General features: G+C 44.2%; 1 long non-coding RNA gene across 3 annotated transcripts in view; it reads left to right on the top strand.

Moving 5' to 3' along the window:
• Positions 1-6,468, top strand: part of LOC108317209 — a 160,795-nt gene extending 154,327 nt beyond the window's left edge. For all 3 annotated transcript variants that reach the window (XR_005203248.1, XR_001830646.2, XR_005203249.1), the window contains exon 4: positions 6,307-6,468. This is a non-coding gene — a long non-coding RNA (uncharacterized LOC108317209). The remainder of the gene's footprint in view (positions 1-6,306) is intronic.
• Positions 6,469-13,012: the final 6,544 nt, after the last annotated feature.

The following is a 13,012-nucleotide window of genomic DNA, read 5'->3' as shown; positions in this document are numbered from 1 at the left end:
TTAGAAAAACTGTTTTCAGCATCGCTTTAATGGGAAATCCAGTGAAGAGAGTCTAGACATGCCCTGTGGTGGGTGTCAGCTTACTTGGTGTGATGTGGCACTGCGGGGAGAAGGGACATCTCTGGGCTGCATGAACTGTGAGTATGCAGGGTCTGCTCAGTGGCCTCACCTAAGCGTGTGAGTGTGGACCCCACCCTGTCACTCTAGTTGGCCCTCTGGCCTCATCTGGCTTTCGGTTCCCTGTCTACAGAGCGAAAGCGCTGGGCTGAATGCTCTCTCAAGTCTATTTCATCAACAGCATTTGATGACTCTGATCCATTCTGAGAAAAAGGAATTTCCTCAAAATTAGAGCTTCTCAAGCCAAGTAGAATTTAGAAGAAACAGCAGGTAGAGAGAGAAAGAGGAGGCCTGAAAACCCTTTATAAGGAGAAAAGTTTGCATGGAAAGCTTCCTTATTTTGTGGATGGCAGGTCATGTGGGGAGCACAATTTATACTCCAGTAAAAATTAAAATATCGATTAAGATGATCAGCTGAAGTTAAAAAAAGAATGACCTTGGACTCTGCCATCCATGTAGAACTCTAGGGGCTGCATTCTTTCCTTCTGGTGCCTCATCCGACTTGCTTAAGCCCTTCTAGAAGTGGTGCTGTAGCTGGCTCATCTTGGACAGTGAAGGAAAGTGATCGTTGACCCTGGGAATGCTCCCATCATGCTAAGGCTATCCATTTTGTAGATGATGATTGCTGAAGAATGGATCAGACATCAGAAATCCTGGAAGGCTTGTTATATAAAACGTAAGCATGGGAGCCAACTTTGTTTTTAAAAAGTTGATCTTCATGCCCATCTGAAGTTGAAAAACCACAGTTCTAGAAAGCAGAGAGCCAGGCTGCCTAATGTTCTTCCCTCTAAGAAGAGTGGTCTTCATTGTCCACTCTGTGTGGCTGACTCACAGCTCTCTATGGGGAGGGTGGAGTGCCTAGCATGGAGGAACTGCCCAGGAGCAAGACCACAGCCGAGAGCTAGAAGTGAAAGTTATTGCAGGCAAGTCCAGTTCGCCTAGAGACCCCATTCTTCCAGCATGAAACAGAACCAGGGTTATTGGAGCCTGGTGGGTTTTCTTGGTCTAAGCCATTTTTACCCAGAGCCTTCGCTGTGAAGCTTCAGAGGGCTTCAACTGTAGAGGTCCAATAACATGTGGGAATCCAAGAAAAACCATGCCCTGCTCTCTGCATTCAGGCTTACTCTGCTTTGCCCACATCTATCCAGTGACACACATGCAAAAGGCCCCTTGTCATTGCAGTTCCTTGGAACTGTGACAACCTCAGAGTTACTCAAGCCCAGTGTTAATCTTAGGAGAGAAGAAAATTAAAAGACTCTGTAGAGTGGAAATCTATTAGGATAATTTCCAGACTCACTTTAGGAGAATGACTACTAGAAGCAGCATAGTGTAGCAATGTGACAGGACCTGAACTCAGTCGGCATCAAAATCCTTTCGTGAAATCTTTGTTCTGTTTCCTGTCCATGGATCCATGGATAAGATGCTTAACTTTTCTATGCCTCTGTTTCCTTATTATAGGTAGAGAATAATGGTACTTCCCTCCCAGGGTTGTTCTGAGGATTGAAAGAGTTAATAAATGTACAGTTCTTAGAACTGTGCTCAGCAGACAGCAAGCACTCATTAAATGTCAGCCATGGTTACTTCTGGACAATCTATGAGCAGGCCCTGACCTTCGAAGGGGCCCACTCTTGGTTTAATGCCCTGCTTTTGCCATCTTAAAATTCTTAGTATTGATAATTTGTAAATAAGGACCCCACATTTCCATTTTGCACTGGACCCCACAAATTACATAGATGGTTCTGTCTACAAGATTGTTATGGCTGAAATCTCAAGTCTATATAGTATTGAAACTAAAATGACCAACCTGGGCATTATCTTATGGAGAAAGACCAGATTTTCTCTAAACAAAATTTGAGCTAAGGTAAATAGTCTATGCACATTTGCAGGGAGCCAGTGATTACTTGTTTACAGTGATACAATTTAGTGATAATAATAGTGTACCTTTTCATTTGTGCTTCAAAGGTTTAGTATTACCTGATGTCTGTACTTGTCAACATTGAAATGAACAGTAGCCAGTCTTAAACTTAAAAATATTTCTATTACGATTCTAAATTTCCTGTATTAGTTTCTAGGTTTTTTAAATATAGATTTGTCTTTTTTTCTCCTAAAGATGGAGACAACATAGTATCAGTTTTCTGCATTCTCTAAAGTGCTCATCATAGTCCTTGGTGACTCGTCATTACTTAGTAAATCATTTTGAAGATGACCAAAAATGTGATCATATGTCATTGATCTCATGAGTGATGGTGGACATATCTGGGCAATAATGAAATTAATATATAATCAGCCCCTTCTTTCAGTATACATTTTGATTGTTTTCAGTTCATGGGCTTTGATTGAAATGTAAAAGCTAGGTTATGTGGAAGACTCTATGCTTATTTTGTGGAAATTGCTAGCAATCATTCCATGATGCCCAAAGGATTTTTCCCAATAATATCCCACTGTAGGCCTTTATTAAATTCCAGAATATTAGAACTATATGGGACCGTAGAAATCATTTTCTCAGTGCCTGATTTTGCAGATGAGGAGACTGAGACCCACAAAGGTTGTGATTTCTGAAAGTCTCAAAGTTCATTGGTGCTTGGCAAGGGGTTCACCAACATCCTAGGTTGTTTGACAGGGGATGATCCATGTGGTGGGGCAAAGTCTGGGGCATAGATGAGTCATTCCAATGTGGGTAACCCATCAATAAGGAGCTGGTCGCCATTGGCTGGTATTAACCACCTTGTAGGACCACAAACAGAATACCTCAGTCCCAACTCAACTTTCCTCTAGCACTGGGTTCTTCCTGGGACAGAGGCTTGAGATTTCTTAAGCTAATATTTTCTCCCTCCCTTCTCCCTCCTTCTTTCTTTTTATATCACTTTCTCTGGAAAAACTGCACTGCAAGTATGCCTTTAAATCTTTCTGTATCCATGTTTAGACCAGCAGCTTTTGCACATAAATTTTGAGTATTGGCAGCCTTTGTTTCTAGTGCTGTGGAAAGTGAGTCTAGCTGTGAAGAGACCCTGGGGGTACTCCTGAAAGCATTTGGTGCATCCGAGAGCAAGCTGGGGTAGATGTGAAGCACATTAATTGATACTTCAGAGCCTTAACTAGAACTTATGGGCCTTGCTTCCCCAGATGCCCCATAACTCCTTTTGAAATTGGTTCCATTTATCTTCTGGCTTGCTCTCTTACTTAGAGAGACATCCCTCCCTCTCCCCCACTCTTTATTCTCTGGCCTGGCTCTGCCAGTGAGGAGGCAAAAGGCTGCTGGGAGCAATACCTGTGTGCCTTGTTGGCTACTCCTGTGCCAGAAGCAGCAACCTTTAGGCAGCCTGTTGGTCCCACTACCAGGATCACAGGAGGCAGGCATCAGGGCATGTATTAGTCCATGTTCACACTGCTGATAAAGACATACCTGACACTGGATAACTTATACAGGAAAAAGGGGTTTAGTGGACTTATAGTTCCATTTGGCTTGAGAGGCCTCACAATCATGGCAGAAGGCAAGAAGGAGCAAGTCATGATATATGGCAGCAGGCAAAGAGAGAGCTTGTGCAGGGAAACCCCCCTTATGGAACCAACAGATCTCATGAGACCTATTCACTGTCATGAGAACAGCACAAGGAAGACTTGCTCCCATGATTCAGTTACCTCCCACTAAGTCCCTCCCACAACATGTGGGAATTCACAATGAGATTTGGGTGGGGACACAGCCAAACCGTATTAACGTATGAGCCTGAGGGTTCCTTGTTCTTGGCAGTGCAGACAATGTGATTTTTTTTTTTAGAAAGGCTTTTTCTTTAAGTGCTACCTGTCAGGTGAGGGGGTTGAGAACCCAGGGCACCAGGACTCCTCTTTACCAGATGGAGCTGAGTTAACAAGAAAGGGTGAGGGAGAGGAAATTGCTACATGGATTCTGGTTGTTCACTTGAAGATGCAATGCAAACATGTGCACTTTAACTGGGCTGGGAAAGAGGACCAGCTCTGAGGGATGCAGAGCACCCTTAGAGGGTACATGAGGGAAAAGAGCCCTACTGTGTCACTGCCTTGGTAACACTTTGGGTGGAAGCACGTCACCTTAGTAGATATGGGAATCTAGGGTCTTTCTCCCAACAATATAGGAGGCCCTTAATGTTCATTGCCTTTGTCTTTAGGGAATTTTCAGAGCTTTGAGCAATCTGGACAGGAGGACAGTAGGACAGTGAGACTTTCTATTGATAGCATCACTAGAGACCTTATCCAAAACTAAAAACCTCAGAAACATTTGGCCTCTTCACTTACTGGCTGTGTAAACTTGGAAAGTTACTTCGTCCCTTTTGTGCCTCAGTTTCCTCATCTGAACATGGAGATCAAGTCTGCACCTGCTATATAAAATTATTCAACCATCCTAATGAGATAACATATGTTAAAAGTTTAGACCAGTGCTTGGTTTGTCGCAAGATCTTATTGAAAGTTTGTTATTATTTTTATCATTATTGCTGTGATGTGGTCAGGTGTGTGTGTGTGTGAGTGTGTGGTTATGATAGCCAACACCAAGGATTTCATTGTCACTCATGAAGAATAAAAACATTTTTTGTTGTTTGTTTTTGAGACAGAGTCTCACACTGTCACCCGGGCTGGTGTGCAGTGGTGCAATCTTGGCTCATTGCAACCTCCACCTCCCAGGTTCAAGTGATTCTCCTGCCTCAGCCTCCTGAGTAGCTAGGATTACAGACACCTGCCACCACGCCCAGCTGGTTTTTTTTTTTTTTTTTAGTGGAAACACGGTTCACTAAGTTGGCCAGGCTGGTCTCAAACTCCTGACCTCATGATTCGACCACTTCGGCCTCCCAAGGGAGAAGTGACCTCTTTGGGATCCTCCATCCTGTTGGGAAAAGGAGGTAGTGCTTATCAGATTTAAGGAAGTATTCTAAAAACTACGAACTCACATTGCAGTACAGTCCTAATCCCACACCATTATTAGACTGCTGGCTCAGAGTTCTTCTGGCTGAAGGTTCTCAAGCATCACGTGTCTATTGAGCACCCATAGGATATAGAGCTGGGGCCCTGGCATACCCATTCATCAATTCATTCATTCACTTAAACATTTGCTGGGCATCTGTTATGTTCCAGGCACTAGGAAAGGGCACTGGCAGAGACAACAATATTTGCCCCCAGAGAACTTAGGCTCTAGTTGGTAGGTAGCTAATAAACACATAAACCAGTCATTCTGTAATATGCTATCATATTACAGAATGTGATCAGCATATGAAATAAGGCAGGATGAAGGGCTAAGTATTATTGATAATGGATTGGTCTATGAAAGCCTTTCCAGAGGAGGTGATACTGAACAGACTTGAATGAGTGGAGTAAGAGTGTCAGAGGCAGAGGAAGTGGGAAGTAGCAAGGCTTTGATTTACAGCTGAGGGAAGAAGGCAAAGGAGATGAAGATTAGAGACATGGGCAGGGGATGGGAAATAGGCAGGGTAAGGATTTTAGATTTTATTCTGAGCATTATGGGAAGACATTGGAGTATTTGGGCTGGAGAGAATGGTGATGTGTGCTTCAGAGTGATCACCCTGACTGCTGTACAGATAGTAGGTTATAGAAGGTCCAAGGGTAGAGGCAGAAGCAGAAACCAGTTAGGATGTTATTACACTAACCTAGGAAACAACCCCAGGAAACTTGGCCTAGGATGGTAAGAGCAAAGATGTGACAAGTGAGGTTAGAGCTAAAAGAACTTAACTTCTGTAACATGTCAGGGAAAGAGAAGCATCCAGGATGACTATTAGGTTTTTGATCTGAGCAACCAGAGAAGTGGGGTTGTCCTTAACGGAGATGGGGAAGATTGGGAGAGGAGCAAACTTGGCAGGGAAGTCTACAGTCCTACCCTGAACTGCTTTGGTTCATCTGGACATATGTATTAGACAGCCGAGTGGGGGTGTCTAAATAGGCAGCTGGATAAGAGACTGAAGGGAACACCAGGCACTGGGGCCTGGTGGGGATAGGGGAGGGATGGCGTGAGGAGAAATACCTAATATAGATGATGGATTGATGGGTGCAGCAAACCACCAAGGCACGTGTATACCTATGGAACAAACCTGCGTGTTCTATACATGTACCACAGAACTTAAAGTATAATCGTAATATTAAAAAAAAAAGATTTAGGAGTTATCATATATAGGTTTAGGTAGGACCATTGAACTTGTCGTTTTTTTACAGGTGAAAAAGATTGATCATCAGATGTTTCTTATGATTCAACTTGATATTTAAATCCATGAAGGAGTGAGATGACAAAGCAGGTAAATTGACAGAGAAGAGGTCCCTGGTCTGCGCCCTGCGTTGCTGGAACTGTTAGAGATTAGGAAGAAGAGGAAGACCTGGCAAAAGGAAGAAAACCAGAAGCTGTGGTCACTGGAAATCAAAAGAGGAAAAGGCCTCCAGAGGGACAAAGTGTACAGTGTGTCAAAGGCTCCTGAGCAATCAGAGGACAGCACAAAAGGGGTCACAGGACACTGGCACCTGGATCACCCAGTGACATTTCCCAATCGTGAGAAACTGTCAGAACAACAGGGGCACTTTCTGCACCAGCAGTTCTTCAGTGCCCAAAGGCAACCTTGATGGTCTAATTTTGGAGGATGGCAATTCATTGACAACACTCCCCAAATGATATACATAAAAACGAATAAAACCCCCCGACCAAGGCAGCCTCTCCCAGCTCCTGGCTTTGAGTGAAGTGAGTAACCTCCGTTTCTGCCAACTCCTGTCTTGTCGGAAGCCACATTTCCCCAGCAATGTCACATATGCATTTCTTGATCCTGGTCATTTCTCCTCTTGGGAGATGAATCATAAAGAAAATGAGATCTGTGTGCCCTGGTGACTATGTATGTAAGAGTCTGCTGCCCTGGAGGGAACAGCTGGAAAACAAGTAGGTGGTGAAGCGGGGGAAAAAAAACAGTGGAAAGGAATCTTTGCAGGGAATCAAGGTGACAGTGATCGGTTATATCATTTGGATATGTGAGAGAAGGGGCTTATAGAAATGGAAATAGGAGGAGGGAAAGTAAGGACCAAAACATGAAGCCAGTCTTGAATATTTTTACATAAGAAGAAGCAGATTTACAGGGAATGTGTGATTTTTCAGATTTTCTGCCCCAGGTTAGCAGGGGTAGCACAAAGAGCCTTATTGTGGAGCTGGGCTTTGGGTAAAAGATAAATAGCCGTCCTTTCTCTCCAGTGTCTCCTTCCTTCTGGGCTTGCCCTGGGGGAAAAGGAGGGCTGGCATGGATGTACCTGTAGCCCTCACCCTGAACGTTCTTCCATGGCTCTCTGTCGTTCATTCATTGCTTATTCATTTCTCAGGCATGGATTGAGCATACTATGTGCCCGACGCTGACCTGGCATTGGATGGACACAGAGATGGAAAAGGCACAGGGAGCAGGTGACAGAGACAAATGAAGGTCATGGGGAACAGTTGAGCAGGACAGAAGATGAAGGCAGGGGACGGAGTTCTAGACAAAGTGAGAGCAGGACTGACTTGTGTGCCTCACCTGTTACTGCTGTAGCCTCTTTTCCTTGGAGTATCCCTTCTGCTCTTGCATCACCTTAGAAACTTAGATCAGAGAGGATAATTACCGCCTGGATATGTTGTAGTAGGAGGGGACAAATGCTTTTGGAGATAGAAATGCTTGGGGAGAGGGTGTTTTGGGAGGATGAGACTTTCCGGGTCTCTCAATTCATACTATGTAGGTAGATCACTGTACAACTTAAATAAGAGACAACTCTCCGAAGTGGTTGGCTGTGACCCAAAAATGTGTTTTGGGCCTCAGATTCCCAAAGGAAGGGCTGAAGTGTGACTCACCTGACATCAAGCACTGATATCCACCTGCCCCTGCCCTATCAGTTTCCACACCTGAAATGCTGGGGGCCCTCTCTCAGAACCTACTCCCCGAGATGTCAAAATATAGCCAAGGGTGTTTCTGGGCCTTCTCCAATCTGAAATTGTTTGGTTTGTGCGTGCGTGTGTGTGTGTGTGTGTGTGTGTGTGTGTGTGTGTGTGTGGCGGAGGTGGCCTGGTTGAAATGCAGATTTCTAGAGGCTCTCTGACAAAACTCAGGCCACCAGCCCCAGGCCAGCCTGTGGGTAGTCCTGGCCAATAGAGCCACTTCATACCTCATCTGGACTTTTTGCCAAATTCAAAGTGTGTGTATGTGTGGAGTGGGGGGTTCCCACCACTGACTGTAGGTCATTCACTTAGCTCAATTTGTCTTACTTTCTTCTGAAATTTCTTCTTTCATGCTTTTCCCCAGGAGAAACCTGGAGAAGCAGTCCCAGGGCAGCCGCTGGGTCAGCTTTCCCTAATAAGAAGGCAGAGCTCCTCTTTACCCAGACATCAGACCCATGGAGGCAGCCTGGGGTCCCGGGATGCCCTCCCACTCAGAGATGTCCCCAGCGTCCTAGGAAAATGGAGGATAACTAGGAGGAAGCTGTCCGTGGCTGGGGATGGGTCTACACATTCTAGTCCATCTCAGTGCTGTCTGCTATTGATTTTTTGTGCAGATCACATTAATTTAAAGCCAGTTCTCAAGAAGTGCCACCCCGCCCCCGACATATCCACCAGTTGGTCCCCTTTCCTGCCATTAATCAGTGTCTGCTAATTAGAGAACAAACTCCTGTTTGTTCAAACTGTTGCCAAGACCCCCACCCCAAGGCAGTTAAATGAGGATAAATGAGTCCATCTTGTTAAAAAGTGACTTAAATGTATCAAATTCTATTTATGTTTCTTTTACATCCCAATTTTCTATAGATTTAGTGATTCCACATGATAAGGTCTCAAGCTTATAATAATTTATCCCTTGAATAACACAAGCTTGGCGGTATTTTGGTAATATTCATGACAGCAGCAGTTGTGCTAATAAGGACTCATGTCAGCAGAGCACCACCACACTTCCCATGCATTATCTCATTTAATTTTCACAAAAGCTCGCAGAGGTAAATATTATTATCTTCCTCTGCATATAAGGAAATGAATGTTCAGAAAGATTAAATCAACTCGCTGAGATGTTACAGGTGCTCTTTCATAGGCCTCTGCAGCCGTCTCATTGAACTACTGAAATCAGAAAAACCTGGAGACCTTGCTAACCTTCAGATTCCTGGGCCGCATCCTGGATGCAGGGAGTCAGACTTCCTGGGAGTGTGGCCCCGGAATTTGCATTTTTAAACACATTCTCCAGGAGATTTGTAGGCACACTGAAGTTGGAGAATTCATGATCTCTGGCTTTTGTGATGTTTTAAATGCACTACATAAATCCAATAGCAAAAGAGTTGGGCTTTGGGAAGGGAGTGTGTGGTGAACCCTGAAAGCTGAAGGGACTTCCTTCCTGTGGAGGAGCAGTGGGAAAAATTGGAGGCAGAGAGCTGTGTTGCAGTCCTTGATTGAGCTTATGTGAGTTATTTAGTCTCTCAGTCTCTATTTTTTTCATCTGTAAACCAGGAAGGATACTTTTATTTTTCAGGTGGTTGTGAAGTGTGAAAGAGATGAGAGTAGAATAAAATTTTTAAAAGTTGAACTCAACACTCAACAAATGTATGTGATATTAATCCTGAGTTTCCCTGGGGCTAAGGAAGCCACCGCAGGCCTGTTGCACAATGCCAGGCACCTCGTATGGCTACAGGGGAGACAAAGGGAGAAGCAAACACTCCTAGGGCCTGGATATCTTGAATACCTGTCCACATTTCTTGAAAGGGGCCATTTCTTCTTTAACTCAAAGGAATTTATTATTTTCAAGCCAGGGAGGCATGCATTCTTTCTGCTGCTGGTACTCCCAGCCCAAGCTGTTTCTTGTGGGACTGAGGTGTGACTTTTGCCTCAGTTTCGTCCATCTGTGCAGGAAAGAGAGAAATGCCTGCCCCTCCATGGGTCACACCCTCTGTCAGAACCACCTCCGTAAGCCAGAACGATTGAATGCTCTCTATGTGCCAGAATTATTATTTCATTTGATTCTCACAACAATGCCATGAAGTCTATACAGACATACATTGGAGATACAGTGGGGTTTGTCCAGTCCACCGCAATAAAGCTAATACCGCAATAAAACAGGTCACACGAATTTTTTGGATTAGGTTTGGGTTTAAGGGAATGTTGTGGCTGGTTTGATCTTTTATCCAGACCGCTAACACTTTCTCCTTATCAGCAATAAGGCTGTTTTGCTTTCTTATCATTCCTGTGTTCACTGGAGTAGCACTTTTAATTTCCTTCAAGAACTTTTCCTTTGCGTTCATAACTTGGCTGTTTGGCACAAGAGGCCTGCCTAGCTTTTGGCCTATCTTAGCTTTTGACTTGCCTTCCTCACTAAGCTTAATCATCTCTAGCCTTGGGTTTAAAGTGGAAAATGTGTGACTCGTCCTTTCACTTGAACACGTGGAAGCCATTGTAGGATTATTAATTGGTCTAATTCAATATTATTGTCTCTCAGGGAATAGGGAGGCCCAAAGAGAGAGAGAAAGAGAAAGAGATGGGAAAACAGCAAGTCAGTGGAGCAGGCAGAACACACACATATATTTATTAAGTTTGCTGTCGTATGTTGGTATAGCTCATGGTGCCTCAAAACCATTACAATAATGAAATCAAAGGTCCCTGGTCACAGATCGCCATAACAGTTATAATAATAATGAAAAAGTTTGAGATGTTGTGAGAATTACCCAGACATTGTGAGAAAGAGACCCAGAGACAAGAAGTGAGCACATGCTGTTGGAAAAATGGCACCAACAGACGATGCAGGGTTACACAAACCTTCAATGTGAAAAACAAAACAAAACTATAATATCTGCAAAACGCAATAAAGAAAAGTGTAATAAAACGCCGTCTGCCTGCACCTCAATGATTCCCATTTTCTAGAAGAGGAAATAGATGCAGGGAGTTTGATCTGCCCAAACTAGTAAATGGTAGACCTCTGAGACTAACATTCCTATTCTCTATGCCGCACTCCTCGGGAAGAACGTTCAGACAGGGTTGGACTGAGAGTGTGTTAAGCTTTGCACTGTTCTGAGCCATCTGAAGGAGTGTCCATATTTGAAAGCACCTCCTTCCTTTCCCTGGCCCTCCACAATGTGGCCTAAGTTATTCAATTAGGAAGGGAAATAATTGGCAGTGGAGAATGCCTCTAGCAGTGGTAATTACCTCCAGTGCCTTGTAGGAATAGTCAAGCTACATTTCAGTTTATGCTGTAAAACCTTAATTATAATATAAACAGCTGCCCTTCAGCCCAGTGGGGCAGCCTTCCCCCGCCTTCCTTCTCTGGCCTTGGAATGGCCCTCCCTTCTGAGTGGTCGGGGAGGTCCAGGGATGGAAGGAGACCTGGGAGGAGGGGAACTGATGCCCGTGTGTGTGCTGGGGTTTGGGAGACTAAGCTAGAAGGAGCCATTGCTAGGATCCCATCTTCAAATGATGAAGCCAAACACAGCATCCCCATCTTGGTACCACTCACGCTGAGTCTCTTCGGGGAACAGTCTTCAGCAGTTAGCAGCAGCCCAGTGCCATTAGGCTAGGATAGAGTGTAGCAGGATATGGTATCATTTCAGGGTAACATCTCTTTTCATTTACTCCTCTGTAAGGGAGATAGTCTTCCCTTCTAGATCGACTTTCTGGCCATGTACGAGCCCTGCTGAGTGCCTGGTGCACTGTTGGTAGTTTGCAAGGCGTGATCGTAAGGGTTCCCCATTTCAACTTCACAGCACTTGGATACACACATAATTAACATCCTCATTTGACTGTTGAGGAAAATGAGCCTTTGAAAGTTTAAATGGAGATAACGCTTGGAATGCAGACAGCCCTGTAAGTGACTTAAGTTCAGGAAGGTTGAAGAACACTCAATGTTCAAAGCAGGGGGGCTCAGAGAGAGGGATCAGTCACCATTGGGTATTTGAGAAGGTCCAAGAAGAGGGGGCTGGTGAGGGGAGGGGGTAATTAAACAAGAGGGGCTGAAATTGTTGATCTGGGTTCACAGGTCTACCCGTGACTGGCCCTGATACCCCACGAGGGGCTGCCACCTGATCACTGGATTGTAACCTGGGCTGAAAGAATCATAAGTTAGTGTGGCAAGGCAGGAGTCCTCAGATGGTCAGGGCTGTCTCTCCAACTGTTAAGGGCAAAACAGAAAATGTGAGCTTCTTGGTGGTCTTCAAAATAGAGTGAGCAAGACGTGCCCCTGAAGAGCAGGGAAAATTATAGGCAGGCCCTTGTTTTAATTGAGCCTCCCTTTATTGTGCTTTGGAGATACTGCATGTTTTTACAAACTGAAGATTTATGGCAACTCTGCATACAGCAAATCTATTGATGCCATTTTTTCCAATATCATGTGCTCACTTTGTGTCTCTGTGTCACATTTTGGTAGTTCCCCCAATATTTTACACTTTATTATTATTATATCTGTTACGAAGATCAGGAATCTTTGACGTCAGGGATCTTGGAGGCTACTATTACAATTGTTTTGAGGCACCATGAACTGGACCCACATAAGAGAGCAAACATAATCAGTAAATGTTGTGTGTTCTGATGGCTCCACCAAACGTTTCCCTGTCTCTTTCTCCCTCCTCCAGCTCCCTGTTCCCTGAGGCACAACCATATTGAAATTAGGCCAGATAATAACCCAACAACGGCTTCTAAATATTCGAGTAAAAGGAAGACTCACATCTGTTACTGTAAATCAAAAGCTAGAAATGATTAAGCTTCATGAGAAAGGCATGTGGAAAGCCGAGATGGGCTAAAAGCTAGTCCTCTTTTGCCATTTTCAGAAGTTGTGAATGCAAAGGAAAAGTTCTTGAAGGAAATTAAAAGTGCTACTCCAGTGAACATAGAAATGATAAGAAAGCAAAACAGCCTTTTGCTGATAGGGAGAAAGTTTGAGTGGCCTGGATAAAAGATCAAACCAGC

This window comes from Cebus imitator, unplaced genomic scaffold (assembly GCF_001604975.1).
Source record: "Cebus imitator isolate Cc_AM_T3 unplaced genomic scaffold, Cebus_imitator-1.0 Scaffold198, whole genome shotgun sequence".
Classification (NCBI taxonomy): Eukaryota; Metazoa; Chordata; class Mammalia; order Primates; family Cebidae; genus Cebus; species Cebus imitator.
Note: the sequence above shows the minus strand (reverse complement) of the source record. Positions and strands in the feature narration are given on the sequence as shown.